Genomic DNA, 13,704 nt, shown 5'->3' on the forward strand with positions numbered 1-13,704 from the left:
TATCCAACGGTTTTGTGAGTTTATATAACATTTCATGTTATGCCCACACATGTTATGCCCACACAGTTGACACTTTGCAGAAACTTCATTTTGAGGTGTTAAAGCATCCTCCCTATAGTCCTGATCTTGTTTCATTGGACTTCCATCTGTTTGGTCCCCTGAAAGCAGCCCTCTAAGAATGAAGATTTACTTTTGATGAAGAAGTGAAGACAGCGGTGCATTCACGGTTTACAGCTCAGCCTAAAACATTTTTTAATAAGGGAATACGAAAGGTTGTCAACAGATGAGGAAAGTATATTGAAAAAGCATGGAGATTATGTAGAAAAATGATGTATCTGTATTTTCTAAAAGTTGATTAAAATTCTACAGCCAGAGTGCAGGTAATTTTTTGACTCACTCTCATATAAATGGGGAACCACAGGGAGAAAATAAGATAACTTTGTTTCACTGAGGGGATTGCAATCATTGAGATGAAACAAAGTGTATGATTTGTTGAATGTGAAGCTGATGATACTGTCTATAAAACCTTCACTCAGTTCACAATAAAAAGTTAAAAGAAAAAAGAAATACCTTCACTTGCATGTATGTGAATATTATCACATACATGCCCTGGTGTGGTGTTGCAGGATGATCCACTGGACCACAAGGTCAGTTTGAACCACAAGGTAGGCTGTTCAAACCCACCAGCCGCTCCTCAGATACCCTACATTGGGTCGCTATGGGTTGGCACTGACTTGAAGGTATTTAACAACAGCAACATGCAGGAGATCCAGGTTTGATTCCTGGCCAGTGCCCCTCAAGTGAGCTTAAGAGCAGTGGGCTCAACAGGAACAATTGTGAAAATTGTTCAGGACTGGGCATTGGTTTGTTGTATTTTGCGGAGATTCGCTATGAGTCAGAACTGACTCAACGGCACCTACCAGCAACATATTTGGTCTCTTAATTAAACACCTTTCTGTCTTAGTAGTTAAGTGCCATAGAGTCTGTTCCAACTCATAGTAACCCTGTATATGGTTTCTGAGGAACAGGTGGTGGATTTGAACTGCCACCCTTGTGGTTCACAGTCCAATGCTGATTCTACAGCATACCGTTGACTCATTAGTAAAATGAAGGTAGAAATACAGTATATCTCTTTTGATCCTGTGAGAATTAAATGAAATGGTACTAATAAGGTAACAAAAACCAATTAGTGGCTTTGATTTTCTTATCCAGTAATATGGTTGTTAGCTTTCTATTTCTCTTTTCAGAATTGTATCATTTACTCACATTTGAAGTTTAGGTTTTGACCACTTAATTGATTCCTTTTAGACTTTTCAATTTCCTTAATGCAAATTATTTTGTTTTCTCTAGATGGCATAGAGCTGTGTCTACCAATTTAGTAAAACAAAATGTCTTGGTCCCCAAAAGAGAATCATCCAGTGATAGTGACATGGAATTTCATGAAAGCCATCAAAATGAGAAAAAAAATGTGATGAAGAAGGTGACGACTGCTTTGGGAAAGATACTACCATCTAAGTATAGAAGCAAGCCGGCAAATGTCAACAAAGAGGGCTCCACTAGCCATAAGGAAGCCCTTCTTTCAAACACACAGAGATGTCTTCCCAGAATTGTCAAGGAGCTTCCATCTACCAAGCTGTTTACCAAACCAAGAATGAGAAAGCTCTCACAGAATGGTAATCAAAGGCAATTTATCAATAAGCTTCAAAGCCAAGAGGCAAATGACATTCTTGCTTCTCCCAAGTGCTGAAATAGACTGGTTTTGAATTCTCTCCCAGTTCAATTAAGAAGTGGTCTAACCAGATCTAAAATTTCTTTTTTATTTGAATACATACATTTACATATTCTTCTATAAATTTATACATATATACATGTACCACCCACCGGTACCCAGGGCTGGTGAGTCGATTCTGTCTCATGGTGACCCCATGAATTGTGCTCCATAAGATTTTCATGGCTGTGATCTTTCAGAAACAGATTACCAGGGCTTTCTTTTGAGGTGCCTGTGGGTGAGTTTGAGTCACCACATTTTCAGTTAGTAGCTCAGTGTTCAACTATTTGCACTATCCAGGGACTCCTCTGAAATTTATATATCTATTCAAATGTATGAATATGTATATGTGTTGTTGTTAAATGCTGTTCTGACTCATAGCAACCCTGTATAGGTTTTCCAAGGAGTAGCTGATAGGTTTGAATTTTCAACCTTAGAAGTTAGAAGTCCAGTGCTTATCCTAGAGTGCAACACCAGGATTTCAAAAGAAAGGTTTCCCTAACTGGCAACCGAACCATGATCAGCTGCTTGAAAGGTATCAATGCTCATCAATATATCATCAATGCCACAGAGTCCAGATATGTGTATAAGTATATATATAGAGAGAGCTAGATTTTCTAGTATATATGTGTATATATATTTACATATAGTGGAGTCCTGAGTTGTCGCTGTGGAATAAGCACTGGACTGCAAGGTCATTTTGAACCACAAGGATGGCAGTTCAAACTCACCAGCTGCTCTTGGAAACCCTATACAAGGTCACAATGAGTCGGAACCCATTTGATGGCACTTAACAACAACATATACATATATATTATAAAGTTTCTACATTAGCATACATATATGTTTGTGTGGGGTGGGGGAGAGAGAGTCCTGGTGTGTCCATATCCCTAACTCTTCTCTGTGGCATTTAGGATAAGCATTTGACGTGATTACTGTAAGGTTGGCAGTTCACACCCACCAGCCACTCCTCGGAAACCCAATACAGGGTTGCTATGAGTCAGAACTGACTCAACGACACTTGACGACAATGCACTTTGTGGACGAAGCAACATTTGATCTGTTGTTTATTGTTTTTGGTTTTGTTTTGATTTTTGCAGTGTAGTAGTGCTGTGAGTTCTATGATGAGCAGTAGCACCGTTTGCTTTCCTGTCTGTAGCTTTTTAATGTCCTTCACATCACAGCATCAGGAAACACATCTAGCCCTTAATATTACATAGAGGGAATCCACACGGCCTCTTATTTCACTCAGAGATCAGTCTGCAAACCTGGTGGGTGTTTTTTCAACAAAAACCCTGATGGTTTCCAGCTGACTGATTGCCCTTTCAAACAAACGCTGTCTTCTGGAAAAAGTAGTCACTAATACAAGCATCCAAGCATCTAGCAATTACCTGGTATAGATTGACCTGTATATTTCTGTTGAAAATAACAAAGAGGACATGTTTCTCTGCTGGTGGAACTGGATTTGGAGAGCCCAGCAGGATACAGAGGACCAGATTTCTCTTCCTAATACGTGCATTGGTTTATTTTTGTCTTATTTGGAATAACAAATTTTAAAACCAAAATTTCTCTAGAAAATTTGCCCACAGAGCAGCTGATGGATTTGAACTGCTGGTATTTCAGTTAGTAGTTCTGATGTTGTTGTTGAGTGTTGAGTACTATCAAGTCAGTTCTGACTCATACAGACCCTATGTAAGGTTACCCAGATGTTAAATCTTCGTAAGAATAGCTTCAATGGAACTCACATAGTATGGCCCTGACTTTTTGGTCCCAAGATAGTTGCTCTTTCCTGTTGACTGCATAATACTTTTTTTTCCATTTATTTTCATTTTTATTTTATTTTCTATTTCTCTTTTTCTGTTTTGCTGAACACTAATCCTGTACCAATTAGGAGTCCTGGTGTGGGACTGTAGGATAAGCACTGGACCACAGTTTGATTTGAGCTTCAATGCTGGTTTGAACTGCAAGGTTGGCAGCTCAAACCCACTATTCATTCTTCGGAAACCCTATACAGACAGGGTCACTGTGAGTCACAGCTGACTCAGTGGCACCTAGCAACAATAACAATTATATACCCTTCACAATAAAGTAGAACAACAGAGTCGACATGGTTCCTGCCCTCATGGAGGTAAGACATAGATCGAATCAAGTCAAATCTACTGTCACCAAACCGATTCTGACTCGTAGTAAACCCTATCAGATAGACTAGAACTGTTCCTTCAGGTTTTCAAGGTTGTAAAATCTTTACTGTAGCAAACAGCCTCATCTTTATCTCTCATAAGTGGCTGATGGGTTTGAACCACCACCCTAACAGCCTGATGTCTAACTCACTACTCCACAAGGGCTCATATATAGCATAGAAGATCACTTAAATGTTACAGATAATAATATCTGATGCCAAAGTAAAATCACAAGGTACTTTGGAATATTATGAATGCTCGAACGTAACTTTAGAGGGGGTGTATCAGGAAAGGCACCCCTGCGGAAGGGACAACCATGTTGGGATCTGCAGGATGACTAAGAACTAGATAAGGAAAAGATGAAGAAAACAGTTTCCTAGGAAGGAAGAAAAATATGTTCAAAGTTCCAATATCAAGAAAGCACAAGGCATGATTAAGAAATCAAAGAAACCCATGTGGTTGAAGCAGAAAGATCAAGGAACAGAATGGGATTAATGAAGTAGCCAGGGCATGAGAGACTATGTTAAGAATTCTAAACCTTCTCCTATTTGTATTGAGAGCAGGAGAAATCTTTATGCTCCCACAAAGATTTACAGCCTCGGAAACTCTACACATGGTCACTAAGAGTCTAAAGCTATTCAAAGACACTTACAATCATGGGGATTAGAAACTAGTGAATACTTTCAAGGTGGGCATCTTTATAATCTGATTTGCATTTTTAAAATAGAACTCTGGTTGCAGAGACAAGACTGGATTGGAGGAGGGTAAGGTTGCTAAATGAAAAGTTGGTTGTTGGAACCTACTCTGTAGCTCCAATGGAGAAAGACCAGGAGGTTTGCTTCTAGAAAGGGTAAAGCCCTTGTTGTTGTTGTGAAGTGCCTTGGTGTCAGTTCCAACTCACAGCAACCCTATATAGGGTTTCCAAGGAGTGGCTGGTGGGTTTTGAACTGCTGACCTTTTAATTTGCAGTCCAGTGCTGATCATACAGCACCACATTAGGAGTCCTGGAAAATCCTAGGGGGCAGTTCTACTGTTACACATCAGATCACTAGAAGTCAAAATTAACAGCAGGCACCTAACAACAACAAGAAAAGATGCAGGAAAAATGGTAACTAAGCAAGGAATGACATTAGCTTGAATTAGTCATGGCATTTAGATCGTTCATAGATAAAGGGAGAGAAATCCCTAGGTAGAAGTTAAAAGACTTGGGGAAGAGCTGGGAACTGGTGAGCAAGAAAGAGGGGGTAGCCATAACTAAGCTTCAAGGCTGTAGGTTGAACATCCGAGTTGAGGGTGGAGGCACCATCCGATGAGATAAGGAGCAGTGGACCTGGTTTGGAAGGGAAGTCTTAGTTCTACTTGGACGTGCTGAGTTGAGGTCCCTGTAATGTAAATGTCACATAGGCTGGTAATATTTATTAAGGTTCCAGAGAAGTCCTATCAAAGACAGAGACTCAAGCGGGACAAGACGATTTTAAGTGTTGTATACAGTGGGAGTTCTGGTGTGTTGTATGATATGCTCTGGGCTACTAATTGTAAGGTTGGCAGTTCACATCCACCAGCTGCTCCTCAGAAGCCCTATAAATGGTTGCTATGAGTTTGGACCAACTTGATGGCACTTAACAACAACATACAGTGGCTCAAGGAGCCCTGGTAGCATAGTGGGTTAAGCATTGGACTGCTAAACAAAAGGTCAGCAGTTTGAATCTACCAGCTGATTCATGGGAGAGAGATGAGGTTTTCTGCTCCCGTAAAGATTAAAAACCTTATACAGGGCCGCTTCAGTTAAAACCGAGTCCATGGTGCACAACCACTACCATCACACAAGGACACCGAAAAGCACAGAGAATTGCAAATACAATTCCCCTTTACTTCTTGCCCTGTCAATCCTTTTGACTACATTTGGTACTTTAAAATAAAAGAGCATCCTCAAGTTTATCACCTAACTGGTGTAGCGCATAGGATAAGCACTAGACCTCAAGGTCAATTTAAACTGCAAGTTCGGTGGTTCAAACTTACCAGCTGCTCTTTGGAAACCCTACACAGGGTCGCTATGAGTTGGAACTGACTCGATGGCACACAACAACAACACCGTGCAATTATATGGTTTTCTTTTTACTGTATTAATTTTCAGGGAACATGGTGGCTCCATACGATAAGCACTGGACTACAAACCACAAGGTTAGCAATTGAAGCCCATGGCTACTGTGCAGGAGAAAGATGAGACTTTTTACTCCCATAAAGATTTATAGCCCCAGAACCCCTATACAAGGTTACTATGCATCGGAACCAACTCAGCAGCGCTTAACAACATATTAATTTCCATGACTATTTATGATACTGGTTTTTAATTTATGGTGTTATGAACTTTCCTTTATAAATATTTTTATTATGTTAAAATGAAGTGTCAGGGAGAAAGAGGTAACCAAATTATCAAGAGTGGGTTTGGATCCACTGAGCTCAAGGTCACAACGAAAAGAAAATGTGTGCTGGAACAAGTGTAAGACTAGGAAAAGCAAATCCATTTAACCCCAAAGGAAAGAGCAACAGAAGCAGCATCTGATGCTGTTTATCCTGAATATTTTCTAGCATGAAGAATTGTACTCTGTATTGTGTTCTTTACAGGTTCTTTCCCGCCCCTCCCCCCCTTCTTTTTCTAAGCAACTATACAAGTTGATGTGGTAGAAGCAGAAACAGAGGAGATAACTCGAGGTAATACACTCCTCCGGGCCAGGAGAACCACCAAGCGGTTATCTGTGACATCACTTCCTTCAGGGCTGCAAAAGGTAAAACTCATCAAATAAACCTGCCTCTAGAGACCAAATGTCTTAGGCTGGATGCTCTAGAGAAGTAAAATCAGTGAAACTTAAATATACATATATAAAGAGAAGTTTATATCAAGGAAATGGCTCACACAGTTGGAGAGATGGGCAAGTCCCAAGCCAGTGGTTCATAAGAACCAAGATGAGCAGATCAGATGGCAGGCAGGCAGGTTGGGCCGGTAAGGGGGCGGGCTACTGATAACTCTCAGGATTGGCAAGCAGTAGAACAGGCCACTGGTTCAAGTCCACAGCACTGGAGGTCTGGTGATGAGCCAGATGCAGATTCCAGACCCAGCAGAAAGTAACATTGTTGAATTTTTACTCCTAGTGACCACATGTAATAAATAGATTATAACTGCCCCATAGGGCTTTCTAGACTTATCTTTATGGGAGCAGATGGTCCATTCTTTCTCCTGTCCAGAAGATGGGTGGGTTCAAATCCTTAACCTTTCAGTTAGCAGCTGAGTGCTTAACCTTTGTTCTACCAGAGCTCCTAATGTCTTTGTTTGGGGATTTCATTAAAAACCAAGTTCTTGCCTACTAAAGTCCTTCATAATTGTTGTTATTGTATACTGTCAAATTGGTTCTAACTCCTAACAATTCTGTATAGGGTTTCCAAGACTGTAAATCTTTATGGGAGCAGAATGCCTCATCTCTTTCACACAGAGTGGCTGGTGGTTTTGAACTGCTAACCTTTTGGTAAACAGCCCAATGCACAACCCACTAAGCCACCAAGGCTCCTCAGTTGTTCATAAGTCCTTTAAATCTGTTATTTCCATCTCTTCTTAAAAAATGTAGGGCACAGGAACCAAGCTTTCTTGGTCTGATTCCTCTACTACAGACTGAGCTCTAACCCATCAGCTCCAACTACAATATGTAGAACTTAATCTTCACTTTTGAGCTTTACACTGACTCAATTATTCAAGTGTCAAGTTAGTATATTACTAACTTAGCCTAACCATGGAAGTTACGTGGATAGGAATTCACAATGCCATGGAGATTCAATAAAATTTTCTATAATGATATGCTTTAGAGCATAAAATACAGAGGCATTTGGTCTGTGAACAACTCCAGTCAGGTTTTGGTTTAAGTTTTCAAATACCAATTTTGTCTTGAGTACAGTCATGCACTTCTTAAGACAGAAATACTGAAGTCAGAAGCAGAGTGTATTTAAAAGTGGGTTTGGGGTCACTTTCATCAGCCAGTGCAAAAAAATCCCCAGAAACTTGAGCACACCTCTTTATCGCTGCCTGGTTGTGACATCACACGGGTGAGCCTAAGAGGCAGTCTATGAACTTTTTGAAGAGCAGAGATGTCAGCTTGAGGACTAAGGTGAGCCTGCCCCAAGCCATGGTATTTTCAATAACCTTATATGGATGCGAAAGCTGGACAGTGAATAAGGAAGATCGTAGAACTGACGCCTTTGAGTTGTGGTGTTGGAGGAGAATATTGAAAGTGCCATGGACTGCCAAAAGAACCAATAGATCTGTTTTGGAAGAAGTGCAGCCACAGTAGAGTGCTCCTTGGAGGCCAAGATGGCTAAACTTCGTCTCTCATACTTTGGACATATATTGTCAGGATGGAACAGTCACTGGAGAAGGATGTCATGCTGGGTAAGATGGAGGGTCAGAGAAAAAGAGGAAGACCCCCAACAAGATGGATTGACCAGGTGGCACCATTGATGGACTCAAGTGTGGCAGCGGTAGTGAGGTTGGCCCAGGATCGGACATTGTTTCATTCTGCTGTGCATGGGGTCACTATGAGTTGGTTCCGACTCGATGGCACCTAACAACAGCAACAACATTCACAATAGTCCTCACTTCCACCCCCCCACACCTCCCCCTGCCATCCCCCACCCCACTTCCATAGACCCAGTGCGTGTTTGTGACAATTGCTACTGTCAGTTGGGGTTGTGGAAAGAAATTCCTTTGTTCTCTGTGGAGATAGAACTTGGTAATTTTATCATAGCATCACATTGGTAATTTCCTTCACCTGATGATCTATGTTGGTTCTGTCTTGTTTAGACTCTTGTTAAAGACTTAATAGTTACTATAATATTTCTGTATTTGAGGATGGAGACTCTTTTCCTCCCCTACAACACATACAAGTGTGCATTGTCCAGTATAGTTGCTGCTAGACACATATAGTTAGTGAAGCCTTGATATGTGGCCCGTGCTACTCAATCTTTAACGTGTACAGCAACCCAAGACTCTTCAAATCAAAGCTTTTCTTTCTTTCAAAGCTTACTTAAATTTGAGTCTGAATGGCCCATTGTTGTGGGGTTTTTTCCTTGCAGGCAGAATTACCTTTAGTGGGAATTATAACTCTGCAGCCCCCATAGATAGCTTAGGTTAGGGGATGTTGTTGTTAAGTGCCCTCGATATGGTTTGAACTCATAGTGACCCTGCATAGGTGTCATGTGGATGGTGAGTTTGAGCTGCTAAATTTGCGATTCAAACCAACCTTGTGGTCCAATGCTTTATCCCAAAAAAAGATATGTTGCCCCCACTGGCTGCTCTGAAAAGCTATCTTTGCATTGTTCCCCGGTATGGCTCCTCCTCCTTGGATTTTCATAGCTCTCACCATAGTCCCTGAATTCACGCTGTCATCCACTGTATCAGATCACGGGCCTGTCCCACCATGTCAGATGCAGCTGTGGACACCAGCTCCGAGATCACCACCAAGGACTGGAGTAGAGAGAGTCCCACCCGCCCACTTTGGGCAGCGCCACCCGTAGATAACACGCGTTCACCACCACCCAACCAACTTTATTTTGCTGAGTTGTTCTAACAACAATGAAAAAGAGTTGAGGCTGAGGACTAACTGGAAGCCACTAGCAGGTTCAGACTGAGTTAGAACAGAGACAGTAATACTCTTGTGATGTTAATATCCTGGGGAGGGGCAGGCACTTAGAGGGCTTTAGGGCAAGAAGGAGTCAGAGAGTCAGAGAGGGGACAGGAAATGTGCAGTAGAACTGGCTGGGCCAGGCCTGGAGTTTGGCAGACACCTTGGGAAGTCTCTGGTGGTGGCAGACACTGTCTACAGGCTATTGCCTGATGCCTAGCTGAGAGTTACGAAGGCAGGAACTCACACTGATGCTGCTGAATCTGAGCCAGCCTCTCTCAACTGTTGTTCCTTACAAAACATCTCTTTCTGTGCTGTAATGATCTGGACAACGCCCCTACCATCTTCTCCTTCATCACCACTAACTTCAAAGCCTTCTGAGCTGCTTTCACCAGGCATCTAAGACTCACTTCACTCTACATTCCCAGCAGCCTGAGGCCTTTTCATTGCCTTCTGAGTCTTAGGAAGTGTTCACTTTGCAAACCACAAGAACTGTGTGGGCAGCTACCAAGACTGTTTAAAAAAAAAAAAAAACAACAACCCTAAACTATTATTTTAAATACAACAAACACTTAAATTTTATTGTAGTCCAGGTCCTATTCTATTGTTGTTGTTAGGTATTGTGAAGTCAGTTCTGACTCACAGTGACCCTATGCACAACTAAATAAAATACTGCCTGGTCCTGTGCCATCTTCCAGTTATTGTTTGGGCCCATTGTTGCTATGATTGTGTCAGTACATCTCATTGGGGACCTTACTCTTTTTCCTTGACCTTCCATTTTACCAAGCATGATGTCCAGGAACTGATCCATCCTGACAATATGTCCAAAGAATGAGAGATGAAGTCTAGTCATTGTACTTCTTACAAGACAAATTTGTTTGTTCCTCTGGCAGTCCATTGTATTTTCATTATATTTCACCAACACCGTATTTTAAATGCATCGGTTTTTCATACATATGAGATGACTGAAAATACCAAGGCTTGTCTTAAGCACACCTTAGTCTTCAAACTGACGTCTTTGCTTTTGAACATTTTAAAGAGGTCTTTTGCAGCAGATTTGCCTAATGCAATAATACATCATTTGATATCTTTACTGCTATTTCCATGAGTGCTGATTGTAGATGCAAGCAAAATGAAGTTTTTGATGACTTCAGTCTTTTCTCCATTTATCATGATATTATTTATTGATCCAGTTGTGAAGATTTTTGTTTGCTTTACATTGAAGTGCAATTTATACTGAGGGCTATAGTCTTTGATCTCCATCAGTATTTCAAGTTCTCTTCACTTTCACCAAGCAAAGTATGTCATCTGCATGTCATGTTTTTTTCATATAATCCAGTTTCTCAGATTATTGCTCAGCATACAGATAGAATAAGTATGGTAAAAGTATATAGACCTGTGCATAACTTTCCTAATTAAAAAACATTCAGTATTCCCTTATTTTGTTTGAACAACTGCCTCTTGGTCCTCTTTTTGGTATTCTCTACTTTTAGCCAAGATGCATCGCACATCAGTAACAATATCTCTAGCTCCATGTACTCATCTGAATTTCTGGGAGCTCCCTGTTGATGGACCCATGCAGTCATTTTTAAAACATCAGCAAAATTTTACTTGCATGTGTCAGATGATTTTTGCATTTCATTCAGTCATCTTTCTTTGGAATGGGCAAAAATATGGACCTCTTCCAAATGGTTGGGCAAGTAGCTGTCTTCCAAATTTCTGGCATAGATGAGTGAGTGTTTCCAGCGCTACATCAGTTTGTTGAAAGATTTCAGTTTGTATTCCATCAATTCCTGAGTATTTGCTTTTCACCAATGCTTTCAATGCAGTTTAAATGACTTCCTTCAATATGATTGGTTCTTGAAATGTTTCAGCATCAACCAATTTTTTTTTAGTGACTTTCTGCATATTTCTTTCATCTTCTTTTGATGCTTCCTGTGTTATTCATTATTTTGACCATAGAATCCTTCAGTATTCGAGTCAAGACTTGAATTTTCTCTTCAATTCTTTCAGTCTGAGAAATGCTGAATGTGTTCTCCCCTTTCAGTTTTATGACTTCAGGTCTTTGCACATTTCATTATAATACTTGACTCTAGCTTCTTGAGCTGCTTTTTGAAATTTTCTGTTCAGTTCTTTAATGTCATCATGTCTCCAAGCTGCTTTAGCTTCTCTAAACTCAAGAGCAAGTTTTAGAATCTCTTCTGGCATCCATTTTGGTCTTTTCTTTATTTCCTATCTTTGAACTGTTTTTTTTTTGTTGTTGTTGTTGTCTTCAAGTATGATTTTCTTGATGCCATTCCAAAACTTGTCTGGTCATTGGTCATTAGTGTCTAATTCATCAACTTTTTTCTTGAGATGGTCTCTAAATTCAGGTGGGATATATTCATGGCCATATTTTGGCTCTTCTAGAGTTGTTTTAATTTTCTTCTGCTACAGCTGACTTTGCATCTGAGCAACTGATGGATTATTCCATAGTTGGCTTCTGGCCTTGTTTTGGAGAATACTGAGCTTTTACATTGTCACTTCTCACAAATGTAGTCAATTTGATTCCTGTATAGTCCATCTGGTGAACTCTAGCTGTATGTTGTTGTTATTGTAAAGTGCCTTCAAGTAAGTTCTGACTCATAGTGACCCTGTATAGGGTTTCCAAGGAGCAGCTGGTGAATTTGAACTACTGACCTTGTGGTCCAGTGCATTATCCCACAGCATCACACCAGGATTGCAGGTGTTTAGTAGTGATCTTTTTGTTGTTGAAAACAGGTATTTGTAATGAATAGTTCTTGGTCTTGTAAAATTATGTCATGCAATCTGCAGCATCATTTCTATCACCAAGGGGTATTTTCCAACTACAGATCTCTCCTGTTTTCAACTTCTGCATACCAATCACCAGTAATGATTAATGCATCTTGATTGCATGTGTGATCAGTTTCAGACTGAAGAGGTTGGTAGAATTCTTTAATTCTGTCATCACTGAGTTTACTGGTTGCTGTTTTCAGGTGCCACCAAGTCAGCACCAACTCATAGGGACCCTATGCACAACAGAACAAAACACTGCCTGGTCCCAGGCCAACCTCACAATCATTGCTACACCCTAGCCTATTGCTGCTGCCAATGTGCCAATCCATCTCATTGGGGGTCTTCCTCTTTTCTCTGACCCTCCACTGTACCAAACATGATATCCTTCTCCAGTGACTGGTCCCTCCTGGTAGTATGTCCAAATTATCAGAGACGAAGTCTGGCCATCCTGGCTTCCAAGGAGCACTGGGCTATACTTACTCCAACACAAACCTATTTGTTGACAGTCTGTGGTATGTTGAATATTCTCCTCCAACACCATAACTCAAAGTCATCAATTCTTTTATGGCTTCCTTATCCACTGTCCAGCTTTTGCATGCATATGAGGTTATTGAAAATACCATGGCTTGGGTTAGGCGTACCGTAGTCCTCACACTCAAAAATATTTACTGGTGGGTAAACATTTGAATAATAATACTAATTGATCTTCCTTGTTGTTGTTTTGTTGTTAAATGCCCTCGAGTCTGTTCCTACCCATACTGGCTCTGTATAGGTTTTCCAAAGAGCAACTGGTGAGCTTGAACCACCTACTTTGCAGTTCAGCACATTAACCCACAGCCACACCAAGACTCCTTGTAGGTGTTTGGATATTCTCTATCACAGATAGCATTGTACTTCAAGATAGATCTTGAAATGCTCTTTTTGATGATGAATGTGGGACCATTCCTCTTGTTTGTCAGATATAAACCATGATTGTCTGATTGTAAATGGTCAATACCCATACATTTCAGCTCACTAATGCCTAGAATGGAGTCCTGGTATGGTGCTGTGGGTTAATGTGCTGGACTGCAAAGTCATTTGAACCACAAGGTGGTTCAAGCTCACCAGTAGCTCCTCAGAATCCCTATACAGGGTTGCTATGGGTCGGAACAGACTCAACAGCACCAAACAACAATGCTAGGGTATCAATCTTTATGTATTCAATTTCATTTTTAACAATTCCCAATTTTCCAAAATTAATACTACATATATTCCATGTTCTAATTATTAATGGATGTTTGCAGTTGTTTCTTCT

The sequence above is a fragment of the Chrysochloris asiatica genome, unplaced genomic scaffold (genome assembly GCF_000296735.1).
Source record: "Chrysochloris asiatica unplaced genomic scaffold, ChrAsi1.0 scaffold00046, whole genome shotgun sequence".
NCBI classification, from domain to species: Eukaryota; Metazoa; Chordata; class Mammalia; order Afrosoricida; family Chrysochloridae; genus Chrysochloris; species Chrysochloris asiatica.